Raw genomic sequence first — 26,218 nt, forward strand, 5'->3', positions numbered from 1 at the left:
TCCTTGATGACATGTTGAAACCTCTTACATCCTTACCAGGAAGAAATGTGTGGTTTCCAAACCAAGATCTTGGTTTCCGCTCGTGAATATTTAAATTAAAAGCCGAAATCTTCCTTATATCTGCCATGAAATATCTGACATCAAGCAAGATGGTTTTTTTTTTTCTCATTTTTCCCCTCATCAGAAACTGACAGTAACACCAGCAAAGTCAATGGCTAGTTTTACCACCAAGGCCTCATTAGAGAGCAAAATTGTTTAAAGGCGAAGAATTGGTTCGAGAGTTACTTTGGGTGTTGAGATTTTTTGCTCTACAGTTGTCTCTTTTGCTGTTTTTTGTTTATTAGCCCTGCTTGAGCAATTCCCAGAGTAAACAATTTGCCATATTGGTCTTCCTTCCTCACTTAATAGGCAAAATGTATTGCCTTTATATTTTTGTAATTTGATATTTCTGGAGAACATTGATGTATCTACATATATGAAAAGCAAAGCAAGTCTGGAAGAAGGTGTTTTGTACTGGGTGCAGAAGCAGTGAATTTTGTGGTACACTTCACCTAAATACGTGTAGGTGAAAGATTGGCTCTGTGAATGAACAGCTAAGAAGTGCACCTTAACATTTTTCAGTTTCTGGAGAAATTTAATTATTTAGTCACATTTAATGACCGCATGTTTATCAAACCATCCCAAGGAGTAAAAAAAATTGTTACAGAAAGCAAAATGTTTGACTAACCTATTTACCTAAATTAAGTTCAGGTCGCAGTAAGCTGGGCAGCAGAAAGTAAACCAAGTGCACAAGTCCTTTCCTTTTGGGTGGTCTGTGGAGTGACCCGAAGCATCCAGTGGACTTTGTTCATGTTTGTGACTGAACAGCTCTAGTCCGTGTAATTCTGCTCAGTTTCGTGGTCATACACAAAGCACAAATTCTTCCTGCATACATCCAAAACACATATTGTAACCACAGAAAGAGCTGAGAACAGATAAGTAAAAGTGACTGGAAGCACAGACCATGAACTTGTTTCACAAACAAATTTTTCAGGACCTAAACAGTTTCAATGTGCCCGACTCTGTGGGCTGTTTAGGAACCTGAGGGCAGATCAGCTTCCCAGGTAATCCATGTCTGCCAGGCTACTGGTCAAAATACTATCAGCCAGGGAGTGACTATTGCAAGTGCACTGTTCTCCCTGCTGGAGTTTCACACTCTCTTTGTGTGTGAGAACAAGCCTGGTTTGCATTTGTGCCTGGTAAGCCAATGAATTTAGCAATCACACAGATGAGCTGCTGGATGACTAGAATAACAACTGCAGTTTAGGGTCAGGGGAGAATGGCTAAGATTGAAAAAGGCATGGGTATGTGGAATTAATAGAAGTAAAGGCTGAGAAGTTTGTTGTCTTCTGTATAGAAGATAATATAAAAGAAAATCAACTGGTCAGAGCAGGGACGGCAGTTGCATCTCTCCTTCAAACACTGTACTTTTTTACTGATTTAAAATGAAGAATATTGGAGAAAATCAATATTGTGAAACATCACTGGCTGCAAGGAAAGAGTGCTTTCTACCAAAGCTTATGAAAATAGTGGAGGGCTATTCCTCAGGATATCTTATGCAGGCCTAGTATTTGTCACAAAGAGAGAATGATTCTGCCAGTGACTGATTTTATGTGGTTTCTAGGAAGAAAATATGATTTGAATAATGAATTTCATGCAGACAGATTTTTCTTTTAGAAATAATTGCATGAAAATTACTTTGGAAATGATGCATGGGGGAAAGATACGTGCTCTAAAAGAAAGGTATTTTAAAAAGGCCATAATATCATGTCCCTAAATGTACTTATCTTCATGAGTCCTGAATTTAATTCAGGATTTCAAAGCGATCCTCACTTTGAAAACTTGGTGAGGTACTGCACTGTGTCATATTAGGTCTTTAGAGTGCAAGTACCAATGAATATGTTATTGAACAAGCACTCTGTGCATCATGTTCAGTAGAAAATAGGTCATAGTGCCGTCATGTGGCTGCTGCTAAAAGAAATGATAAACAAAGGCCTTGGAAAATGTATGCTTCAGGGTTTAATGCAACATAACTACCAAGAAGAGGCACTCATAAAACATAGACTGCGTATTTTTCTCATTGTGAAACTTTTCTTCTTGCCTTTCCAGCAGCTGCTTTCAAGCCAGATGACCCATTGACCTTACATTGTCTGACCTTTACCTTTTCCTGGACTCTTCTATATTTGAGGAGGTATTTCAGCTCATCTGTTGGGAGAGAAGAAGGAAATGATGGATTCATTTTTTCATCCTATCACTTTTGTGACTGATCTTTTGTTATTTCATCATTTTCTCGGTAGCCTAGGACTGGAGGTCAATAGTCTTCTTAAATCCCAGCATGAGATGTGTTTAAAAAGTTTTGGATTACTGCACTTAAGAAATTAGCTAAACTTAGAGTTACTCTGCTTTCATACTTTTTCAGAGTGTACTTCTACAAAGCCCCTTGAAAGCGAAAGGTGTTTGCTTGTTGGTTCATTTTTATCTTGGTAAAAAGTCCTGCACAATGCTGGCTTCTCACAGATATCTACAATTCTCAGCCCTCTCCTGGGATTTGAGTTGGATATGACTTCCAGAGATAGAAGTGTGCAGTTTTGCTGGATGTCTTGTGATAGTGTACAAACAGCATGAATATTGATGCAAATATGATTGGGCTTTTGGAGATATCAGCTAACTTCCCTCACCCCCTTTCATCACTAGCCTTCTGAGGAGGGGATTCTGGCTATCTGCATCACTACTTTTCAGAAGCAACATTAATGATCACAATAACAATGACAGTAACAATAACAATGCTGCAACAGAGATGAGGTTGCAAAATCTCAATTTTTTTCACAGGGTGCACACCTTCATAATCATTCTCTGATAACTGGTGATGACATTGATAACACTGTCAGCCCTGTGAGCCCACGACTGACCTCTCACATTGTACCTGCAGTCCTCCAGTGAAGATGTCACCTGCCACTGTCATGGGATTCCAGCACTGCGTGAAGGGTCATTACCCACCAAAGATGCCCTGGCCTGGAGTCTCATGTGTAGGATTGGCCTTACTCCTTACCAGGCATGTTAAGTAATGGATATTACAGCATGTGGGGCTGCACATGGGCTATGCATATGTCACTGTGCCTGTAGGGTAAATATCAGATGTAAGACCTGACTTTACTGGGAAAATTTAGACATGTTCTCCATTCCTGCCCCTCCCTCACACAGATTCTTGCAGCAGTCAAGAGACAGTAGAGACCTTTGAATCATCCCTTAAAAACAAGTGGTGAGGACAAATAGAGGGAGTCTTTCTCAAACAGCTTGTCCTTTCAAAAGAAGGCCACAGGCACGAAAACACTTGGCACCCTTGCCCAAAATGGACTCTTGAACTGGACAAGATACATGCTTTGAAGTTTAGCAACTTATTTATTTCTCTCTCTGTAAATACTGGTGCTAGGACACTATCACCTATGCTGGTGTTTACATTTCAGCCTGCTGACAGAAAAGGTGGACAAGTGTGGCTCAATCACATCTTGTTCAGCAAAATCTCACCAAACACAAGTCAGTCATGGTGGAAGCGGCTTAACAACAGAGCAAGTTGTTCACACAAATTAAAAGAAAAAGACAATGAAGCTACATGCTTGGCTGGGAAAATCCCTAGAGAAAGCATCACAGTGGTGCCACAGCTCTCAGGGGCAGTCCCAGGGTGGCACAGGTTTTCCTCATGGCCCCAGACCCTGGGCTGCAGTGGTTAATGAGGCCACTGGTGTTTTCATGTACATGGGGAGTTTATGATTTATGCCTCAGAAGGAGGAAGCACAGTTTATTCAGGGGGCTAAAGGGGGAAACCTCCCACTTTAGAAAGGGAGAGTACATAATGCCAAGGTGTTGTTTTTTAGGCCAAGGAACTGAGTTTAGTGAAAATTTACCAACATCCAGGCACTTGCCCCAGTCTGCCATCATGGCAGAGGTTTTCTTACCTCATGGTGGCTCTCTGATACTTAATCTACTAAATCTGATCCCAGGTCCTTCTGTGGGCAGTGGCAACACATCCTTTTGCAGGCAGCTGGAACACGCCCCACAGGCATTGCAATGACTCAGTGGGGCTAAGAGAGGAGCCCACAACACTTATCTTACACTTAAAAATTAATTCTTTGACACCTAAAATGAAGTGAGATGGATTCCTTCTCAACTAAGTTGGTCCAGTAATATTTATTTATGGCCAGATACTGCCTCCCTGCCTGCTCTCCCTGATGACTGCAGTGCAGTTAACTCCATTTCTTCCAATGTGAATGAAGTGTTTTGCTGTGGGGGTTAGAGCTACAGATTTGGTCTTCTGACATTGTGTCTATATAGCAACTGAAATAATGAAACATTTAATTAGAAAAGGAAGTGATTCATAACATCAGCTTTACAGCAAAGTATTTTACCATAATGAAGCAAGAAAGTTACAGTGACTCATTTTATCTTCAGTTAAATGACAGGGCATCTCAAGAAATATCTGCAATTTGAGGGAGTCTCCTTTGAAATCCAGCCCAGTACACTTAATTCTCTTAGCTAGAGACACAGTATGGGAATGCCTGGGAGCCTAGGGTGAACTTCCCACATGACACTCCATGAAAGATACTGACTTGCTGGGTGAAGAAACTCCACTGTAGAAAGATTTCCACCCACGCTGCAAGATTGCTAATTCAGCCTGCTGAGAGCCTGTTTCCAACAGCTGATTATGTTGGCCATGCCAAGTAGCACATTCAAGCACATCTATGCTCCTCTAGGCTGCAGGCCATAGTGCACACACAGCCTAAAGAATCACAGCACTTCATCAAAATCGTTAATTGTGCTCACTGCACCTGCATCCTCGTGACATTTAAATAATAATAGTCCTGTCCCTAGTCTTGTCTGACTCTTGGGGCAGGCCCTTTCCACTTGTAGTGATGGGCTCTTGTCAAGGACAGAACCAAAATCAGTTGCAGATCTTCCATCTTCCCAAGAGAAGTCCATTCTGTGAGGTGCTGAGTCCCTGGCTGCAGTCCAGGAAAGCATTCAAATAATTTACATCTGCGTTTTGTGTCAGTGTTCCTGTGCTTGGAGATGAACCTGTAGTTTGATGGCTGCTGCAGAGGAGAACAAGTCCTTAACATGCTGGGTGATGTGTAACGAGAGCTGCATTAAACCAAAACATGGTATTTGAACGTCTCACTTTTAAGATTTTCAGGCCTTCCATCTGAGTGACATCCATGCTCAAACAACTGCTTTCAGCAGTGATTTTTATACTGAAGCCTCCGTTTAGGCTCTGCAACATTAGAGAGTGGAACCTGGCCTTCAACTTACAAGACCACTGGGCCCTAACAGGACCACAGGTCCCTAACTGGTCACTAACAGGAGTGACAAATAAGACAGAATTCAAAGAATGTGCAATTTTGGTGCATGTCTGGTATTTTAAATACCTTTCTCTCTGCTGGGTGCCACCACCAGTTAATTTTCAGAAGTAATTTTCACCAATATACCGGGATAAGAAGCAAAACAGGGTGAAGTACAGAAAAAGTTGCTGTGAGACATGCAGACTCAGCTCCAAAGGCAAAAAATTGTGCAAGAATTCCCTGTAACTGATGACTTATTAAACTAAGGTGTGTTTATGAACTACAGGAACTGGGTAGTTATCTACTTCCTGGAAGTTCTTAAGTGTTGCCTGGAACATTTAATTCACTTTAACTGAACAAAGTCAACTATAACACAGAAAAATCCCACAGGTTACAAACAAAGCTTGGCAAGCTTTAAAAGAGGGAAGAGCAAGACTGGCATGCACCATAAAACCACTAGAGCCAGTCTCAAGCTGTTGTAATTTACTTGCTGCGTGTCTGGGATGTCTTCCCAAGCAGCCCCATCTCCTGGTGCTTTCTATTCAGCAACGTTGTTCTAGGAAATGCTGAGTGTTGCTCACCTTCTCTTTAGCCTTGCAGCCTGTTAACTACACCGCTGCCACTGTGGCTAAGCACTCTCCTTCCAAAGGAAATAAACCATCACAGTATTTTACACTCCACAGAACCCATCTCCAAAATTAAAAACTTTCAAGCACAGCTTCCATACAAAAAGTGCCAGGACAGAAAGCTGCTGCTGGCTTCTACCTTGCCCCTGTTGCTCATCCACAAACCCACTAGATGGGGATAAGCAGCTGCCTAGCAAACTAAGTGCCCCATGGCACAATATAGCCTACCACAATTGCAGCTCCAAAACTGAGTGTGACTGTTCACACACAAAAGGTATCTGGAAAGAAAGCAGCTGCAGGCCTTCAATTTTGCATTGCAGCCCACAAACTACACAGCCTGTGCTTTCTTTTCCACCTCAATATACCATGCTATTATTTACTTTCAGCAGATTACAACACAAAACCTGAAAACATCAGGGGTTTTTTTCTACCAAAAAAACCCCAGCAAATGCCAGGAGAGAAAGTTGTTGCTAGCCTTCCTCTCTCTGTAGAGCCTATAAACTGCACTTCAGTCTCTGGGGCTGTATGTCCTTTCCATGCCTTGTACAGCTGCCTGTGATGTTCTTGCTGAACATAATAGCTGCTCGTGTATGAATGGAAATCCTGGGTTTGGCAGGTGTTTGCAGGATCACTAGTGGCTCTGTTGTGATGGTGTGGGAGCAGGAAGCAGGGTTCTGCAGCTTTTGATGATGGCATTGGTGGCTGAGTAGATGGCAGGGGAGAAGCAGGGCACTGGTGTGAACTGGAGGAGTTATGCTGATGCCATGTATTGAGGAGAAGGAGTAAAACCAGCAAGGTGTGTTGTGGTGTGTTGCAGAGGGGATGAGCCAGAAGATGAGAAAATGTCAGTTCCCTCCTTTTCACCCTGTATAACATTGGGGCAGGGATAGATAAAGAGGATATGATTTATTATGCAAGTGAAATGCTCACATAGCTGGGAAATCCTACACAGTTGCAGATCCCACAGGAAAAGCTCGATCCTGTCAATGAATGAACCAGACCTCGGAGGAACCTGAGAATGACATCCCGGATGTGATACTGAATGCTGCTTAGAGTGTCAATCTGAACATAATATATTCCCAGTAAAGAAGGCAAGGCCCCTTCTGAAGAGCATAGGCTGGTGCAGGATTTCAGAGCAATAATCCAAATAAATAATGGGCAAGTACTTACTTGACTTTGGATTTAGAAGATGTTTTCTTTTGCATTCTGGTGGATGAGCAGAAATCCAGCAATGGGAAGAGAGATGCAGCTAGGCTGGACAGTAGTACCACAGAGATCAAGAAACAGCTCTACTCTGTTTGGTAATGTATTTGCAAAAGCACTGGAACAATGGTTAGGTAGCAATAACAACATAACTCCATGCCAATATGTGAATGAAAGAAATTTGACTGGCAGAAATAGTGAGACATTCAAAAAAGAAAAATAATTTCTGCAGTTTGGTGGATAACTCTGTGTTGGGAGGAATGGGTTAAAGGTGAGGAATATTGTCAATAGCTCAAGAGACTGTGCAGCTGGGAATAATCCTTGATAAAGGAGAGTGAACAGCAGGCCAGTGAGGCTGTAGCATGGACAAGTTCAACAGAGCTTGTATGTGCCTGTGCCTGGCTGTTGCTTTGGGGATACCCCAGTTAGCAGGATGACAGAAACATATTTACTCTTTTTAAGTGTTTGAACCGTGGGTTTGTGGGATTATTGTTGGCTGCTGTGAACTCTAAATCATGAACTATAAATTGGCAAATTCTCACAATCCCTAGAAAATCAATCTGCCATGCAAATAATCCTAAAACCCCTGTTGGAGTGCTAAAAGGGGGAATAGCTCCAGGGGAATACTGGCAAATAGATTTCTCTGAGTTACCTAAATGTAGATGTTCCTGGGATCTGCCAGTTCTGGTTGATATTTTCTCAGGATGTGCAGAAGCCTTCCATTGCTGCACCAGCTGAGCCAAGGAGGTTTTTAAAAATTTTAATAAAAGAAATAATTCTTAGATTTGGAATTCCAGAAAGTTTATCTTCAGACAGTGGACCACACTTCATTGAAGAGGTAGTTCAGGGATTGTCTAATTTCCTTTGGTTTAAGGGGCATTTGCACACCCCTTGGAAAAAACTAATGATAAAGTAGAAAGGTTGAATCAGACTATCAAGACAAATGGTCAAATTTTAGGTGGATGTATTATCTGTTGCTTTACTGAGAATCCAGATTACTCCATGTGCTAGAGAGGGAGTAAACCCCTTTGAAATTCTGTATGGCAGATTCCACCCAATTAATACTGTGGTGACAAAAGGTGATCAAATCCATGTGAAAGACCATGATATGTCGAGAAATTATCTATTATCTCTCTCTCTCTCTCATGGGTTATGTCCTTTTTGCACGATACCTCAACCAGCAGACTCTTCCTTCCTTTGGATGTGGCTGTCCACAGCTTTCAATCAGGAGACACTCTATATCCAGACCTGGAAGGATGAACTGCTGGTGGGAAAGAAAATCTTTATCTTCAATGTTGATGCTGCAGCTTATGAGCTGCAATGGGAAACTGAAGACCACCAACATCTTTCTATCCTGGCTCCTTTTGTGTGGGAACATTTGTCCGACTTTTTCATTTTTGGAGCTGCGTTTGTGCTCAGTGAAGTAGCGTCAGGGTACACTTAGATTGTTAGGCAGATGCATACCACCATCTAGTGGTGTTTGGAACGGCATCGGGGGAAGGTAAAAAGCCAGCTCTTGCTCATCTGCACTTTTCCATTTCACCCTCTAAACTGTACCACCAAGTCTGAGGCTATGCACTCTCCTTCCCAAAAAATCTCATACTTCCACTCCAGGAAAAGCCCAGCTCACAATGGAAGAAGTCCAGCAACTGCTCTCACACAAAAAGTGCCAGGACAGAAAGCTGATTTTTGCCTTTTTTCCACACGGAGTCTATAAGCTGCACTAGCAACTCTGAGGATATGTGCTTTCCTTCCCACCTAAATCACATTATTTACTCTCAGCAGACTCCAGCTCAAAAACTGAAAACATCCAGAGACTGCTCGCATACAGAAGTTTCCAGGACAGAAAGATGTTGCTGGCACCTTTTCCTTGTAGACTGTCAACTGCACCACCAATACTGGGGCCATGCACTTTCCTTGCCAACAAAATCATCACCCATGATCACTCTGGAGAGAGACCATCTCCAAACCAGAAAATGTTCAGCAATGGCTCCCACACAAAAGGCTGAAGGACAGAAGGCTGTTGCTGGACTTCACTCTGCCCTGCAGCCCATAAATTGCACCACAAACAGTGTGATTATGTGCTCTCCTTCCCACCTAAATCTACTGCTAGGAAACTTCCCTGTCTGACCACCCAGCAGCCACTCTGGCAGTCACACTCCCAGCTCCAGATACTTTAATTTCTGGGACTGAGGCCCTTCAAAAATGGTGGCTCCAGTGATCCCTGGGTGCCCCTCCTGACTCCCCACACTCACACAGTCTGACCAGGTTTCCTTACTGGATCAACCCCCAGTTTCCATAGCAGAGCCCCAGATATCTGGGTCAAGCATTTGCTCTGGGCAGGGTGGAGCACACCGAGTGTGGCCTGATGTGGGGGGGAAGGGCTGTGGGGGTATTACAAGTGAAAGTGGAAGGTCAGCAACAGCTCTGTCCTGTCACCTTTACTGTGGGAGCAGCCACTGAACATTTACAGTTTTAGAGTTGGGCTCCAGAATGAGACTGTATGAGGGTGGGAAGGGGGGCATATAGTCCCAGTGTTGGTGGGACACTTCAGATAAATAACTCCAAAAATAGTAGAAATTTAGTTGCCCAGCCAACAAACGTAGCTCTAGGCTTGAAAACTTCCAGTGACTGATCCTACACAAAATTTGCCTGGACTGAAAACTGTTACTTTGCCTTCACCTTCCCTTGCAGCTTATAAACTGCATGACCAGCTCTGGGACTCTATGCTTTCCTTCCCACCTAAATGTACTGTCAAACTATTTACTCTTGTCAGAGCCCAGCTCCAAAATGGATAGCTCCCAGGCACTGCTACCACACAAAATTTGTCAGGAGAGACTGATTTTGCTGGTCTTTACATTCCTGCTGTCCCTGTTCCACAGCACCACTAGATGGGGCGATGAACTTGCCTAGGAAACGAAATATACCCTGGCACCAAATCAAACCAAACACAGCTCCAAAATGGAAAATGTCCAGCCACTGCTCCCCACAAAAAAAAAGTTCCAGGACAGAGAGCCTTTGCTGGCTCTAGGTCTGTGCAGATCTGAGGGATGAAGAGTGAACAGAAGTGTACATGGGGTCCCTGGGTCGCAAGGAAGGGCACTCAGAGCACCATGGGGTACACAGGATGGCATTTGGTTATCAAATCCACACAGAAAGGGACACAAAAGGGAAGAGATTGACACATTACAGTGTCATTCCCTCCCGCCCCCCCATTCCCCTTACTTCTCTGAGTTTTGTAACGTTTGGTTGGTAGAGATGAAGCCAGGACGTGGTGCAGATATGCAGTCAGTGAGAGCCACGCTGGCCATTGCACACTGACCCTGTGTAATATGGTACCAACCTAAAATGCTATCACAGCAGCACCTGATTTGATAGTTCCAGTTCTTAAAGCAAATGCTTTCTGTAAAACACAACTGCTATTGCAGGCATGGCCACAGTCTTCTGATTTTCAAGAATGAGACTTCCAGGGCTAAACAACAAAGGAACTCAACAATGAACTGAGGTCATGTGGAATAAAATGCTTCAAAGAAGTCCACTGGAAAGCAAGATCAGAGCCCTGAAAGCCACCTGTGGTTAGCCTAGAATTGTTGATGGATTTACAGTTGTTGCTTTAGTTTGTAGTGTATAAAAACCAGGGCCATAAAAACTACCAAACAGCTCTCATGCTTTCAAAAAACACAATTGAATTTTCATATATCATGTTTCATTCTAACCAATTTATTTATTGTGAAGTTTAGGTAGGGAGCAGCTGAGAGCACTTAGTGCACATGAATTGTTTCTGCTGTATGTAAAACTGCATGTCATAGACTGCTTTGAAGATTTAAAACTATGGTTGCATAGATGTGGGCAAAAGTTCTAGAGAAACTTTGCCACAAATAATAATTTGCATTTCAAAATTATTCTACTTCAGCAAATTCTTATATCTTCTCCAGAACTGCTTCTTCCAAATGCAAAGGTTACTTGAATCCACCTTCAAAAGGGTTAGAAGAAGAAAATTCAAACTTATATGCATGAGAAGTTGTAGAAAGTGAACTTGGATTTCAGTGAATATTTTCCCTGAAAATTCTTTGTAATAAACATTATAATCATTCTGTCATGTAACAAAATTGATATGTGAGCAATTGCAACTCCCCAATACAGCACAAAGAAGAGTGATAAATAATTGCAGTGAATGCTTTTTTTGGCTCAAAAACTAAATATGCCAAATATATATGGATTGATACATTTGCATAGATGAGATTAATAGGCAAAGAAGGTAGCTCCTTGATAAAAAATTCAGAATAGAGTCTTTTTTGTTTGTTAGTTAGGTTTACTGGACAGATTGAATCCAGACAAATAGAGAGGATGGAATTGTTCATTTTGGATGACATACTGAATCCTAGCATATCTGAAAAATGCAATTTAGGGTACAATGGATCAAAACAGCTTTTTCTTATGAAATTAAAGATAATTTTCTGTGTTATTTCAAAGTATAGGAACATAACTGGGAAATGTACCTAAAGAATTGCTTTTAAGAAGCAGTGAAATGGGGCAGATTTTAATGCTTCCCAGTGTAGTACCTCATGACCTATAGAAAAAACATGAAGAAAATAACCACTCACCCAATCATTCCCCCCAAACCCCAAGTTTTCAGGATAGTTATGAAAGTTATGTCAGGACTTCCACTCTTTCATAATTTTCCTGACATAACTTTCATAACTATCCTGGAAACTTGAGAGCTGGGGGGACTATGTCATAACTATGTTATGGTTTTTTAAAAACTTTTGGGATATTTTTCTTACCCTTTGCATTGTGCCTGGATGTCTCTGCTCTTATGATTCATGTGTTTTGTTTCTTTGCCCTGTGATCCCTTGGCACTTCATTTTTGCCATCCTCTATACCAGTTTCTCTCCCTTTCTTTACAGTTAGGTTAGTTCTTTCTCTTCAGTTCCTTGTGCCTTGAAAATTACTCCTGCAGTCTTCCCTCCCTCCTTTCCCTAAGTAAAAATCATCTCTAATGCTGGAAATCAGATCTTCACAGGGCTGGAACTTGCCTCCATTATTAGGCCAGTATCACCTTTTAAAGGAGTAATTACATTCAGAAAATATAAGTAAATGCCTGCATATACAAATCTGCATTCGAGCAACTTAACTCATGTTGTGAGCGTGGCATTCAAAACTGGGAAAAACTGGGATTAAGCCTGCTTGTGCAGCCATGGTTTGGTCCACTGATTATGCTGCAGTGAGGTTTGGCATTGCTGGACCACTGTCTTTCCTCACAGGCCTTGTGTTATTCATGAGGTGGATATTCATGAGCTGTTGTAGTTTGTTTCCTGACAAGTGTCCAATCTTTCTACAGACTATAAAAAGTTAATTTTCTTAATGAGATTTTCTTCACAGCTCTGTATTCTTTAATTCCCTTAATAACTTCCTTATCTCCTACATTTAATAATTGCCTTCAGAATGGCCTCTCTGACATGATCTATGAAGACTGTGTGGAAGAAAGTGATGACGGTCAGTCCCACAGCAGAGCAGTGCCAACCTAAACACAGGGTTGTTTTGCTCTTGTGACAGTCTCTAGTCCTGCTCACCTTTCCCATCCTATTGACAGCAGTCACTGCACAGCCCTGTTGCACTTTGATAAAACTTATCCATGTATTTTCTTACTGCTTTGCCTCTGGTCTGCCCAGTCTGTCAGTGATCCTGTTTCAGCTGCAGCCTGCCCCTCCCTGTTCACCGTGCACCCAGGTCACCCTCTACTGCTCTTGCTGCCTTGCCAGCCTCCACTCCCCACTGGGCAGTTCAAAGGTGGGTAGTGGACCAGGGAGGGATGGATAAATTCCAGCACATTGTGACTAAGCAGGTGCTCACCACTGGGAGCTGCTGGCAGTGCCAGCTCCCACGAGATCCTCCAGGACTGGCATGCCTACGCCTTTCATCCTTTTTCAGCAGTCATAAAACTCCAGTTTGGTCAAATACTCCCCTAAGCCAGAGAAGGCTTGAGCTGCTGAGGGATTTGAGCAGCTAAAATGCTCCTCAGAGTCTCACTGCTAGGGCATAGGGAAATGACCTGAAATTTCCTGCTTAGTGGAAACTCTTTGTTCGTATCACCACAATGGAGCTGGGTAGAACTGCCAAAGCCTGGCGTGCACACTAATTGATCTTTGGCAGGAGTGAATAGCAAGAAAGGGTATCTGCAGCAGCAACTGCACTTCTATTTCACTTAAAATGAACTAGCAATTGCTTAGTTTTTGAATCTCAGTTCATTTAAGCAAAAATAAATCTTCAGAGACAAGGTTGAAAATAGTAATTTAAAAGTGTTTTCATTCAAGTGCATCATTAGGCATACTACTAATGAGGTGGATTATCAGTGCAGTGTGCACAATAACACCATCAAACAAAACTTCTCCTATACTCTTTTAGAAGCAGACCAACCTTCACTACTTTGAGTTACAGGAATAACAATGCGTTGTGTGTTTCTATATCCTGTCCGAATTCAAACCTCCCTTGGAGCATTCAGGTTGACCACTTTGAGTAGAAAACCAAAGGAGAGAGCAGATCTTGTGTCCCTTTGGAAATCTGACTGGATTGCAAAGATGAGCCTGGACTGTGTGTGATTGTGAGGCCAAAGCTTGCAGTGAGATTGTTGTCTGCCTGCCCTTTTCCTGCATGCTCCTCTTGTAGTATCTAAGTGGTCTCTGTATTTTGCCTTTTTTCAATGCTCAGGAATGTGGATTCCACTTTTTTTTGTTAAACTCACACAAAAATGCAATGCTTTATGTTTTGACTTTGATTTCTGGAACGCTAACCACACATCCTGCTATTCTCTAAGATGAAATACAAGTATTCTCCACAAAGGCCTGCAGCATCCACAAACTGTTCCTGGGTCATGTTGCAAGCCATTGATATTAAAGTGGGAAAAGGAAAAGCATTTGACATCTAGTTAGTACTGGTCACAGTAAAACTGCAACCACTCACAGACATTGTGCTCACTCCAGTATTCTGAGAGGCTGGATGTCCAGAAAGAATTAGAATCTGTAACATATTTGACAAGAAAGAAAAACTGCAATGGAAAATTCACATACAAACATATTTCAAGCAAAACGAATCCCTTTCCTTTCTCCTGATTGCAGTCTTCCTTCTTTATTCCTGCAGAGCACATCAAACCCTGCATTTGGCCTTTTTCTGCTTTCTATTGTACAGCCTTTTGTACTTCATTTCATGTGAGATATTTCAAGAGAAAGTGTTTCACCTGGAAATAAGAACTTCCTCTTAAAACTGCAATAAACATTTTTTTAAAAGGTCAAAGAAGAGAATTTGTGAGAATTTAGAACTCGGTAATAAAAGCAGTGATGTGTTCCTGGACTGAAATAACTTGACTCTTAGATGGGAAAGTACTCAGTTAAAACCATCTAGCTACACTTTATGGCAGATAGATAACTTATATTAATCTATACAAATTTTCCTACAATTCCAGCAAGTTCTTTCACTCATTTCATCTAAAATAATGTTAATGTAATCATAGGGAATATTTTTTTTGCTAGATTAGAAAATGAAAAATATATCCTAAAAGTATTTAGCCAACTAAATTCCAAAATTTTTAACAGCTTCTCTCTTCAGCAATGCAGTTACCAGGAAAATGGGTAGAAATATGTATATATTTGCAATGAACATTTTCCTCCCCTAGAAAAACATGTTTTAACTGTTACTGGTACAAAATCTAGACCTGGTATGATATAAATACTGCAGCTAACAAACAGAATTTGTGACACAAGTACGATTTTTTTTCTTCCTTGACTCAAAACACAGACTTTGTTGTATTTTTAACTTTTTAAGGATGACTAGTAATTTCTCTCAGTTTTAATTCTTAAGCAGTTACAGGAATCCAAGACTTAAGAAATTATTGATTTAGGATCTTTAAGGATTCTAAATTAATTTTGAATATATTACCTGTAATATTTATTACATTACTTTCGAGGGGCAGTTGCAGAACAGTAAATAGCAAAAGAAAGGCCATCAAGGATGTGACTGAAAGTAGTCTAAAGAAATCTGAAAATGTAGTTATTTTCACATCTCACAGCATCCTAGACTTGACCTGTATTTCAGTTGCTTAGTCCAGTCATCCATTATTCACTACATAAGTTTCAACTGAATCCAGAAAATTTGATTTTAGGCATTGCTTATATGAAATTGTAATTTAAAATGGCTTATGATAGCACTGCAAGTCTACTGAAGAGTGTCTGTCTAGACAGCGAGTTCAGAGTGCAAAATGATGCAAATAGGCTGGAGGAGTTTCCAGAATAAAATTAATTCAAAGGGCTTGAAATTGTGACAGAATAACTGTAATATGGAACTTGCATCCTACATGGCTTCTGTAAAGTAATTAATACTTCTAATTACTTTAATTACAACTCCTAAATGTTTACAGAGGAATTTGTGGTTTCTTTCATGAATCATTCCCATGCTATAAATATCTTCATATGTATGCACATACAGAATTAATGTAATATACTGCATGCTGTGTTTCAAACCCTGAGATGCTACTGTGACATTGTAGCAAAGCCAAGAGGTGGGCAGAAGCTCTGGGTCTGACTTTTGAGACCCATCCCTTGAGGATATTTGAATCTCAGATTTCATTCACCTCGTTATTTAAAAGGAAAATCAGATGAGCTTGACATTGGATCAGCTTTATAAGCCCTGCAGACTGAACACACCTGGCCAGGTCCGGGTCTGAAGGCTTCTGTGGGGCAGAATGGCAGTGCTGGGAGTGCAGACTCACCGGCCTTCTGCCAGGGGAAAAAAAGCCAAAAAGCTTTAAAATTAAGCTTTAGCTCTAGAGGAACTTTAGAGGCTGCTCAAGAAAAGCAGAAGGCTGAATTGATCCCTTTCTGAATCAGGCGTACTTTTTTTCTAATCCTCTGCCAACAGCCTCCAGCCTCCCTTAGGAAAACTAGAATATCATGACATCCTCAACTAGATAGATTTAGAGGAGATGAGCATCCCTGTTGGGCTGGGCATGAATCCAGCCCTGTGTTTCAGGGGCTACTGTGAACTACTGCCACAGGCCAGTCCAAACCCTTTCCCTTATCTGTGTTTCCATGGGCCAAGTGAAAAGTTCATGACATTGCTTTTCTATCTACAACAGTGTTGGATTGCTCCTTGTTCTTCTATCTAAAGGTAAAAAAAAGCAGTATTTATTCTGCCAGTCCACAGGTACAGTGAATAACCTTGAAATACTTTTGTTCATTGGGCTTGAAACTTTGATCTGATTTTGATAAATATCTTCTCTGGCAATATTTGTACTGTCATATAAATGAGATGACATGTTTCATTCCTGAAACAGCAGTCATCTGGTCCAGTTTCTGTCTTTGCTTTGGTTTTGGAAAGACTCAGATCATTCTTTTCAAATATTTCACAGCCCCTTGTAGTATTGTTGTGTTTGATGGGCATTTTAAAGGTGCTGACACTGAGAACTCACCTTCACATGTGCTCATACCTTTTATATCTCATATCAAGGAGCTTTGTTGTCTTGTAAACGATGATCAATACCTTGATGAAGGTATTATGCCACTGAGGAAGGAAAGATCAGCCAAAGGATCTATGAAATACTTCAGGGTTTTTTTTAGAAAAAAAAAGGGACAGGTAGAATTTCATACTACCATACAAAAACTAAGAGCCAGTACACCCCCTTGTGATGTAATTGTTCTTAAAAGTACAGCTTGATGTGTGTGGGGAAAGACACCTGGCAGGATGATGGTGAATAGCTGAGGATGGAGGAAAAAAACATAGAATTCAGAACTTTCTTGTTCCAGCCTTTTAAGCTGATTTTCCTCTTTTCAACAAGCGCTGGAAAACAAAGAGAAGAAATTTAAAAGTACACAATATTTTTGGTGTCACAAACTTTATCGTACTCTACTTTGCATTAGGAAAAAATGCTCCCAAATATAAATGCTGATATATTCTGATTGCCAGAAAAGAAAAGCATTAAAATGACCAACGTGGGAATGGAAAGGCAAACTTAACCCGTGTTTCATCCCATGGGAACATGGAGGGTGGCTGCAGTGGCCCAGATGGCAGTCCTTCTAAAGCCAGGGTACTGTCTCTGATGAGGTGTGCCAGAACTATTTTACATTTTTGCAGAAAATATATCAGAAACTGGCTTGGGGCTCATACATTTAAATAGCAGTGTGCTTTCTAGAAGAGAAACTGTGCTCAGCAATAGCCTGTAAATCAGTGGTCCTCATCTGTTCCTTTCTAGGCAGTCTTGCTACCACAGTTTCATCTCTTTTAATTAAGCTTCTACTCTGTTTCTACCAAGCACAAAACAGGTTTTCAAAAGGCATCAGGATCACAGTCCTTAAGCCTATTACTGTCACCAGAGAAAAGTGTAGGTCAAATGTTATTATGCTGACCTACATTCTTCTCTGACTTCACAGCAAAGTACTTTTGTGTTCAAGGGCTGCCTGTGCAATGCTGGGGGCACTGCTGTAGTGGCTTTATCTGTGTGTGCTCAACATGTACTTCTAGGCTGCTATGGAAGAAATGACAAAGGAATTCCCAGGTTGGTTTAAATTTGGTTCTGGAGAGAAATTACTGTAACTGTGAAGGGCTCCTGGAAAGCCAAAAAGGATCAGGAACTGAGCAATAGAAAACATGTGGAGGAAGAAGCATTCCTTGGTCAGAGAAGGCTCATTATTTCCTCAGCTCATCTTTGCTTAGCAAGAGGCATCTGACCTGATTGTTGAGTACAGCTGCATCCCTTCAGAGCGCAGGAAGCTCACACTCAGCCACACAGGGAATTCAATTTAGCACATTCTCTGGGGTGTAGATGGTGCACCACTGTTCACCTGGATAAAGTCAGAGCTGTGCAGCTGCTGCATCACAGACCTGGCACTGATAAAAAGTAACAGTCTGCAGTAAAGTTAGAAACTGCTAAAATGCCTCAGCTGGGCTGCTTTGCCTTTGGCAATTGCTGATATCACAAGTTCCCTAGGGATTATTTCAATTTCAGGGTTGTGGGGTTCGTGTTTGGGTTTTTTTTGTATGTTTGTTTAAAAAAGTGGAAGAAGAGTAAATAACAGGCAAATTTTTAATAAAAATCAAGGCAATTAATCTGAGTGACCCAAAATTAACTTCAAGTGAATCACATCACGTATTTAAAATGCATGTTTAAATTTTAGAACAGAATATTTTCTGTGATTTCTTTAATTTCAAATGAAATTTAGAATTGTATTCTAGGATGGAATGAAAACTAATATTAAAACAACACAATTTCAAAAAACTCAATTCCTGCAGGGCTTTAAATATAACCATTTGCTTGAAGCAAGGATATTTATATTCTACCTCATATGTCAAACTTAGTGATATAGAAACAAAACATTACATGATTAGTGGTCTTGGATTAGCATCACCAGAAGCCATGTGGAAATTACTGTTATCACTCAAACTGTGTCTTGGCAGGCAAGGTCTTCTCCAGCAGACCAGCAGTGTTGTCACGTAAAATAACAAAAGTAGCTTTGGAAGAGAAAAATGTTGCATGCACCCATAATTTTTTCCCAGTTCTGACCGAAAGTTTGGCTCATTAACATGAGTGGGTTGTACCACCTCCCTTTTCAGAATGATCCAGCCTGAGTGCAGAGAAGAGTATCAAGACCATTTAGGAATTTGAACCAGCTGTTTAGAAGGTAAAAGATTTCTAACAAGCAGTGCTTACTTTAGCTTCTGAACATGGATCTGACCTGACACCAGAACATTTGGAATAAGCTCTTTCAAACAGAGTTGGGACTCCCCACAGGAGATGCAAAGCTTGGTGAAGTATAGGGTTTGCAATGCACAGAGCATTGCTCTCTTAACACCAGTAGTTCCGTGTTGGGGAGCTCTTGCATTATTACAGATGCCTTTCTCTGGTGCCTCTCAGAATCCTTGTTCTTGCCAGCTAATTGTGTATTCACCTGGTCACTGCTTTCATTACCAAGCTGCAGAGCCTTTTAGGAACTAAATCTCACACTTGTACTCAATATCTGGAGTGGTGTGTTGTGTGGGGCTGCCAACTCAGTGGGCAGAAATAAGCAGCTGAAAACTGACTGCCATCTTGGAGAGAACAGAATATCTGCACAGATCATTGGAGGGACACAATTTAAGAATAATTGCAAAGACCACCTGCTCAAAGTATCTCATTCACTCTTTATACCTACATTCCAATATGTAGGATTTCCCACAAATAAATGTCTGGAATGAAATCCACAATCTGTGAACCATGAAAAGTAGATGTCCTCAAGCTGGAAAAGTATCTGGGAAGATGGATGAATTGTTACAAGCAAAGGGTGTGGAAAAAAACTCCAAAGCCACTGGACTTTAACAAAAATAACACAGAACTAGGCACGTGCTTGATTTTGTAGTTATTGTGAGGACAACTTATTTCTCTAAGCTGGGAAACTGTCTCTGAAGTGGAATGGCAACCACAGTCCCTGCTGAGGACTAGATTTGAGATCACACGTGTGGGGTACAGCTGCCAGCTTCAAATCCTCTTAGCAGGTTTGACCACATGCCTTACAGGCAGCAAAAGCTATTTGGGAAGGAAAAATCCTGTTTTACCCATATGCAAAGATATTATTAATTACCATTAACTTCTGGAACATCCTATATAGAGCTCTGGATGTTCCAGAAATTAATGGTAATCATTGGTATTACTAGAAAAGATAATATATTTTCATGCATTTTATGCAAACAGGATATTGGTTTGGGTCACATTGAATAGTATCTCACCATTAACTGGTGCTGTTTATGTATGCATACATCTGCTTAAATACATTTAGGAGACACAGAAAGTGGAAGAGTCAGGCATTGTTTTTTTAAACAACAGGAGAGCTTTACAGCTCTGTTTTACTCCACCTGGTACTGTGTTCACAAAATCTATAAATTAGTTTTCACATTACAAACAATCTCTTCTGATTTAGTGATACAGGCTGAGATTGTTAATTTATTAAAAGGTGTTGAGGCTTATGTTTGTGTCCACGATTAATTAATTGAAGCAAAGTCAGTTGTTTACCATTGAAAAAACTGGTGATGCAGAAATGAGAATGGCAGGGAGTACATCAGTTGAGTGCCTGATAAAATCATCACAGCAAAACCATTTTGGCAGCCTACAGCTCTTTTATAAACAATGACTTCAGTAAAAGAAATTGAACTTACTTTTAGGCAGGTGATTAATCCTGATGCAGCACTTTAGTCCAGAAGTAGGTCTTGGGAGCAAGAGGGAGCAGGAGGCTTCAACAGCAGCCCAGCCCAGCACTTCAGGAACAAAGCCACCTGCAGGACTGTGATACATGGAACAAATTAGAGATAGGCTGGTTTGGTTTTTCAAGTTCTTATACACACCCCTTTTGATGACAGCGATAATATATAGCACAGCATAGCTTAGAGACAGGGGGAGAAACACTCTTAAGTACAGAAAGTTTACCTTTATCCTGTATTTGTTTTTTCCTCTTTGTCTAAACCCTCTTTGTTGATTTATGCAAATGTGGCTTACAGACCACCTAAGCAAACCTGCTGTTTAAGCACTTAACTAAGGAGAGTCTCACTCCTTTTGTGACCTTAGCATGTAAGAAGGGCTATCAAGTTTTGTTTAGAGCTCTCAAAGCCCAGGAAGTGTTGTTCTCACTGTTTGCATCTGGCAAAGACCAAGATGCAGAAAAGTAACTGGATTAAAGTCACACAGCAAACCACTATGGGTGTTAGAAAATGAACATGAAGGTAAGAAAATGAACACCTGAGGTCAGGTCACATCTCTGCCTCTTAGACCCACAAAAGCCCGCAAGAGATTTGAATAGGATTCATGGATAGGATGCTTGGCATGATTAGAAGCAACAGTTCAGCAACACTGGAGGTAGTGAGAATGAATTGGTAAATGAAAACTGTCACAGCATGTGCTGCAATCAAGAGGGGCACAATAGACAGAGCATCATCATACAATTGCAGAAGGCTTTAAGCATTCAGCATACAGAGTAGCACCATGCCAAATCAGAAGGCTTCAGGCATCTGCCCATACACACCACATTTCAGAGGGCTGCAAGCATCTGCCCTTCTTGTTCTTTAGCCCAGCCTTTTATCCCCCTCATGTTCATGCACTGCACCTGTGTGCCCTCTGCTCCCTTTGGTGGTTGGTCAGCGCCCCTGGGCACTCCATGGCTCATTGCTGTCAATGCTGCTCACCTGGTTGCCACAGTTGTACCCACTGGGGATGAGGCTCAGCCACAGCTCCACCCCAATTACCACAAACTGGGACCTACAGAAAACCACACATCTACCGTAATATGATACTTCCAAAAAATATAAAATAGGAATAGTTTTGATTTTTGTGCTCCAGAGCTCTATCTTAATTAGCAGTCTCTTGAGGAAGCCTGCATAAACAGCAAGAGCAAAAAATTTTGGCAGGTATCACTACAATTGGAGGCATTTCTTGTCTCCATTATGCGCTGACAGGTGCCTCAGGAGCTTCACCATGCTACCATCACGTGCACCTTGTGCTAGTGGTGTGACGTGGCTGTAGGGAGAAGCAGCTCTGATGCAAGGTGATGTTGCACGGTGTGAATACAAGGAGAGGTGACTCAGAGGGAGTGCCACATTTTACCTCCCCAGCACAAAGGGGCCATGCCGAGAAACACTGCTAATGGAGCTGGGCGAAGGCCACCCGGGCGCAGCGTCCCAGCCAGCCACTTCAGAACAGCACATTGTCCCAGGAGAATTACCTCTTGTTACACAAGGTGATGGCTGACAAACATGACTAAAGCCTACAGGCTCCATTTGGGCAAAGCTTTAGCCTTAGAGGACTTGCCTGCCTTCTCCCACTGTACTCTCCTTGCTCTCCTTCAACTGACTGATCTCTCTACCCTGTGCTTCTTTTTAAATTTCCTTTTCTGCTTACCTTACTTCTGTCTTTCTCTCTTCACATTTCTTTCAAAATGGTAAAATGCAGGGATTTGCTTCTACCTGAAGGGGAAATGCACATATACTGTGGCACTTCCATTGCAGAAAGATCTTTCCAGAAACTCAGTTTGCAGTCTGTGAGACCAAAACCATAAGGTTGTGCAACAGCTTATCACCTTGTCCAAAGCAACCGTCTGATTTCTTCTAATGTGGCTTTTGCACTGATAAAGCAGCATATAAACTGTGGGATAATCCAGACAGGAAATTGTTCATAACCTCGTAAACATCAATAGCTGTAGAAACAAGGAGTTTCTGCACAGTACAGAAGGGATCTCAAAGGCTGTATGAACAAAATTTATAGGTATAGGTATAACCCTAAGAAATGAGGCATGAAAAAGAGATTTTCTCTCCTTTCTCTGCTGCTCCATGCAGATATTTAAATAAAATCCTCATTTCTTAAGGATGTGGGAAAAGACTTCTTTTTTGATACAGTCTTACAGATGTTCTTCTGCACTTGGGAATTCTCAAGTCAGCCCCAGTCCATGCTGTGTACTGGGTTTTGCATTGAAGTACCTGAGTCTTAGTGCTCAGCTTATGAACAAAGGGGCAGGTTTAAATAAATTTGACTAAACTCTTGAGATTAGCAGGAAGAAGTTATCATTGAATTAGTCCATGATACTGTCTTCCACAGTTTTTAATAAAATTATCAATCACAGGGCTTCTCAGACTGCTTGGAGAAGTATTGCTGGGGTGCCCAAATGGATGCTGAAGAATTCCACAGTGAGATGTCTCTGATTCAGATGCATTTCTGATTTTGATTGGAAAAAGTGGACTTTGTTCACAGTCTATTAAACTGGCTTCATCTGATATTTCCTAGTTTATAACCTGTTATTATTTTTTATCGCTCACCATTGTAAGAGTGACCTGAGACTTTGACTTACATGATGTAGAAAGTGTGGGAATGGTAATACCATAAATACTAATCTAGTTTCTTTTCTTTCATTGACAGAAGAAGAGAAACCTGATTAACCCAGTTGACTTCATTCAGGACTTACCAACAACAAACAATTCAAGGTCAATCATAGCAGAGAATGTCATGAACACACTGCATCACATCTTCACCCCTATACATGTAAATCCTCTAAATAAGAATCCTGCCACACTCAGCATTTATCAGGATTGTGCTGACTTTTGTAGCAACTACTCCCACAAGTTTTCTACCCCCTGAAAAGGTACAGATTTTCCACTTTTTTTTTCAATTTTCCTTTTCTTTTTCTTTTTCTTGTGGTGTAATCCCACACAGAAACAGTGCCACTGACTAGAGACAGGGGAGTCCATAAGTGAAGCGAAACCAGGAACATGTATAAACAAGGCTGCATTATAGAACAAGTTCCCAGGTCTCCTCTGAGATACCATTCCCTTGCATCCTAAAGATTTTCTACACCAGAAGAAAGGGTGTAGGAAGGGTGGGGCTGGAGAATGATGGAACCACTGGCATTCTCCTTGGCTTTATGTGGAGCGATCACTGTATGTTAAAGATTCACATGCTGCACATTTCCTGCTCTCAGAAATTCTTGTGAGAAGACAGTGTTGGAATGTTTTTAGTATTAAAATTAAAACTGGTGACAGAAAAAAACACTGAGAAAAAACAAAGCCTGACTAGAGCCTTGGTAGTGAAGAATAGACAGCATTTGAATTTTTGAGTTTGGCAACAGCTGCTTACACTTGTAGCTGGAGATGGACCAGAAAGGAAACTTTGGTTCTCCAGCCAGTCCAACAGCACAGTTTTGACTTTTCTACAGAAAAGGATGCTTTGCTGGATTCACTTTGACACCAAAAGACTTTGTACACTTTTTAACTCAAGAAATTCGATTTACTAGATTATGGGATATCTCATGTTCTCTCTTGCCTTCTGCTTGGCAGAAAGGAAGCAGGGCCACGGACTTTGCACAGGCACTGGTCTCTTAACCCAAAATCCAGTTCACTGGGATGTGAAAGCGTTCTACTTTTAGATCCCACTCTTCTTCTAACTACATTAGCCACCTCCCAGTTTTAGATGCCATGAGTAGACAGCTGCTCCAACAAACAAAAGTATCCCTGCTAAGGAGTATCAGGTGGAGTGACAGCCATTTTTCTCATGTCACCAGAAATGAGGGTCAAAATGCTTTGCACAACCTTCTCTTATTTTTTAAAGGGGAAGAAAAATCAAGGGTGTGTCTTTGACCTTTGAAATATGATGGGAATTCCCCTAGAGATTCAGGTCAAGGGAGTTAGGAAACAATACGATTGATCAATCTGAGACAGCTCAAGGGTTAGAAAACAGTAGGGGAGATCAACCTAGTGCTGTAAAAATGATTATAATTTAAAAATATCTTTCATCTCTTCATTTACAAGGCCCATAAAAAAGGCAAAATAAAAGTGTCTATTCCTCTCAGATGGCAAATATTCAAGAAGATGTTTATCTACACCGGAGATCATCAAATTATTTAGGCTGGAAAAGACCTCTAAAATCATCAAGTCCAACCATTAACCCAGCACTGCCATGTTCAGCATTAAACCATGTCCCTAAACACCACATCTACAGCTCCTATAAATACCTCCAGGGATGGTGATGCAAACACATACCTGGACAGCCTGTTCCAATTTTTGACAGCCAGTGAAGAAAATCTCAGTGAAGAAATTTTTCCTAATACACAATCTAAACTTCCCTTATTACAACTCGAGGTCATTTCCTCTCATCCTGTCACTTGTTTCTCAGAAGAAGATACTGACAACCTCACTAAAACCTCTGCGTGGAAGTAAGGATTTTGAGTAAAAGCAAGTAAAGCAAGGGTCCAAAGTTAAAGAATCTCATATTCATTCCAGCCTGAGGACCATCATCTGTATGCATTTGGTGCTACTCATCATTTGATGCCCTCTAAAAATGTTTTCACTTTCACGTTTAAAAAGTGTGGAGCAATATGAAAGGCTGATTTAGAGATGTGTACACACAACAGGTTTCTTGGTTTAACAAATCTGTCTGTGTCTTAGAAAAATACATTTCATCATTCTTAAGTTGAGGCCAAAGTTTTGTTCCTACTCACCAGAGCCTAGAAGGGCATAATGCATGAAAATGGGGTTTTAGGTAAGACTGAACAAAGCTATATCTTCCTTGCAGATTCTGTAGCTTTATATACTTGAGTTGCCCTTGTTGTAAAGCACATGCTCCCATCCTTGGAAGTGTTCAAGGCTAGGTTGGATGGGGTCCTGAGCAACCTGGTCTGAGGAGCAGTTTGCCCTGTGGCAGGTTTGGCTGAAGTCCTCTGTGCTAGGCAAGTTTTGGAGACATTGTTGGATTTGCATGCCTCCAGCAGGGTCCATGAGAAAGGATAAGTCTGGGTCCTAGTGAGGATAGGCAGAATGCTTGGAAATATTTTGGTGGTTGGAAAATAAAACCAGCAGAAATTGTGGTGCTTATCACTGCTGATTCCAGTTTTATCCCCTCCCTTCATCTAATCTGGATTACCTCCTAACTCCTGAGCAAAGATCCTTTTTTTTCCGTCTGTTGCCAGAAAGCTCGGTGTCATGTAAACTGACCTGAGATCAAAAATTCTGCTGGTAACAGCAGGCTCAGAGCCAGAGGCTGTAGGCATCTGTGTGATTTTCCTGCTTCTACCCCCATTATTCCCTGAAACTGGCAGGATAGAAGAGAACACCATTTGCACTCCAGATCCTTTAACCTGGCTGTGAGGTACCTCTTGATTGACCTCAGACTTCTTGTTGGGACTTCATCAGTGCCCACTGGAAAAGACAGTAGTGGATAATATCCAGACTGGATATTATATGGATAAATATTCAGCCTGCAACAGGCTGGAGATTTTCTTGGTACTACTTGGTATGTCAGTTCATGGTCAGTCAGGCCCAGTGACAAAACATGCAAAGCTAAAATGAGCTACCATGAATGTGATCAGCCTCATGCAGAGTTCATGCACATCCTCCCTGAACACACACACACACACACACACACACACACACACACACACACTCCCCCCACACACACCCACACACCCCAAACCGTGAGAAGCTGCTGGAAAATCTGTAACAAAACTCCCAGATGCACCATCACTGACA

General features: G+C 41.3%; 1 long non-coding RNA gene across 3 annotated transcripts in view; it reads right to left on the bottom strand.

The window, feature by feature from the left end:
* Nucleotides 1–946: 946 nt before the first annotated feature.
* Nucleotides 947–26,218, bottom strand: part of LOC119702063 — a 37,687-nt gene continuing 12,415 nt past the window's right edge. For all 3 annotated transcript variants that reach the window (XR_005257237.1, XR_005257239.1, XR_005257238.1), the window contains 2 exons: nt 20,375–20,499; nt 947–2,244 (listed from right to left, as the gene is read on the bottom strand). This is a non-coding gene — a long non-coding RNA (uncharacterized LOC119702063). The remainder of the gene's footprint in view (nt 2,245–20,374; nt 20,500–26,218) is intronic.

The sequence above is a fragment of the Motacilla alba genome, chromosome 5 (assembly GCF_015832195.1).
Source record: "Motacilla alba alba isolate MOTALB_02 chromosome 5, Motacilla_alba_V1.0_pri, whole genome shotgun sequence".
In the NCBI taxonomy this organism is placed as follows: Eukaryota; Metazoa; Chordata; class Aves; order Passeriformes; family Motacillidae; genus Motacilla; species Motacilla alba.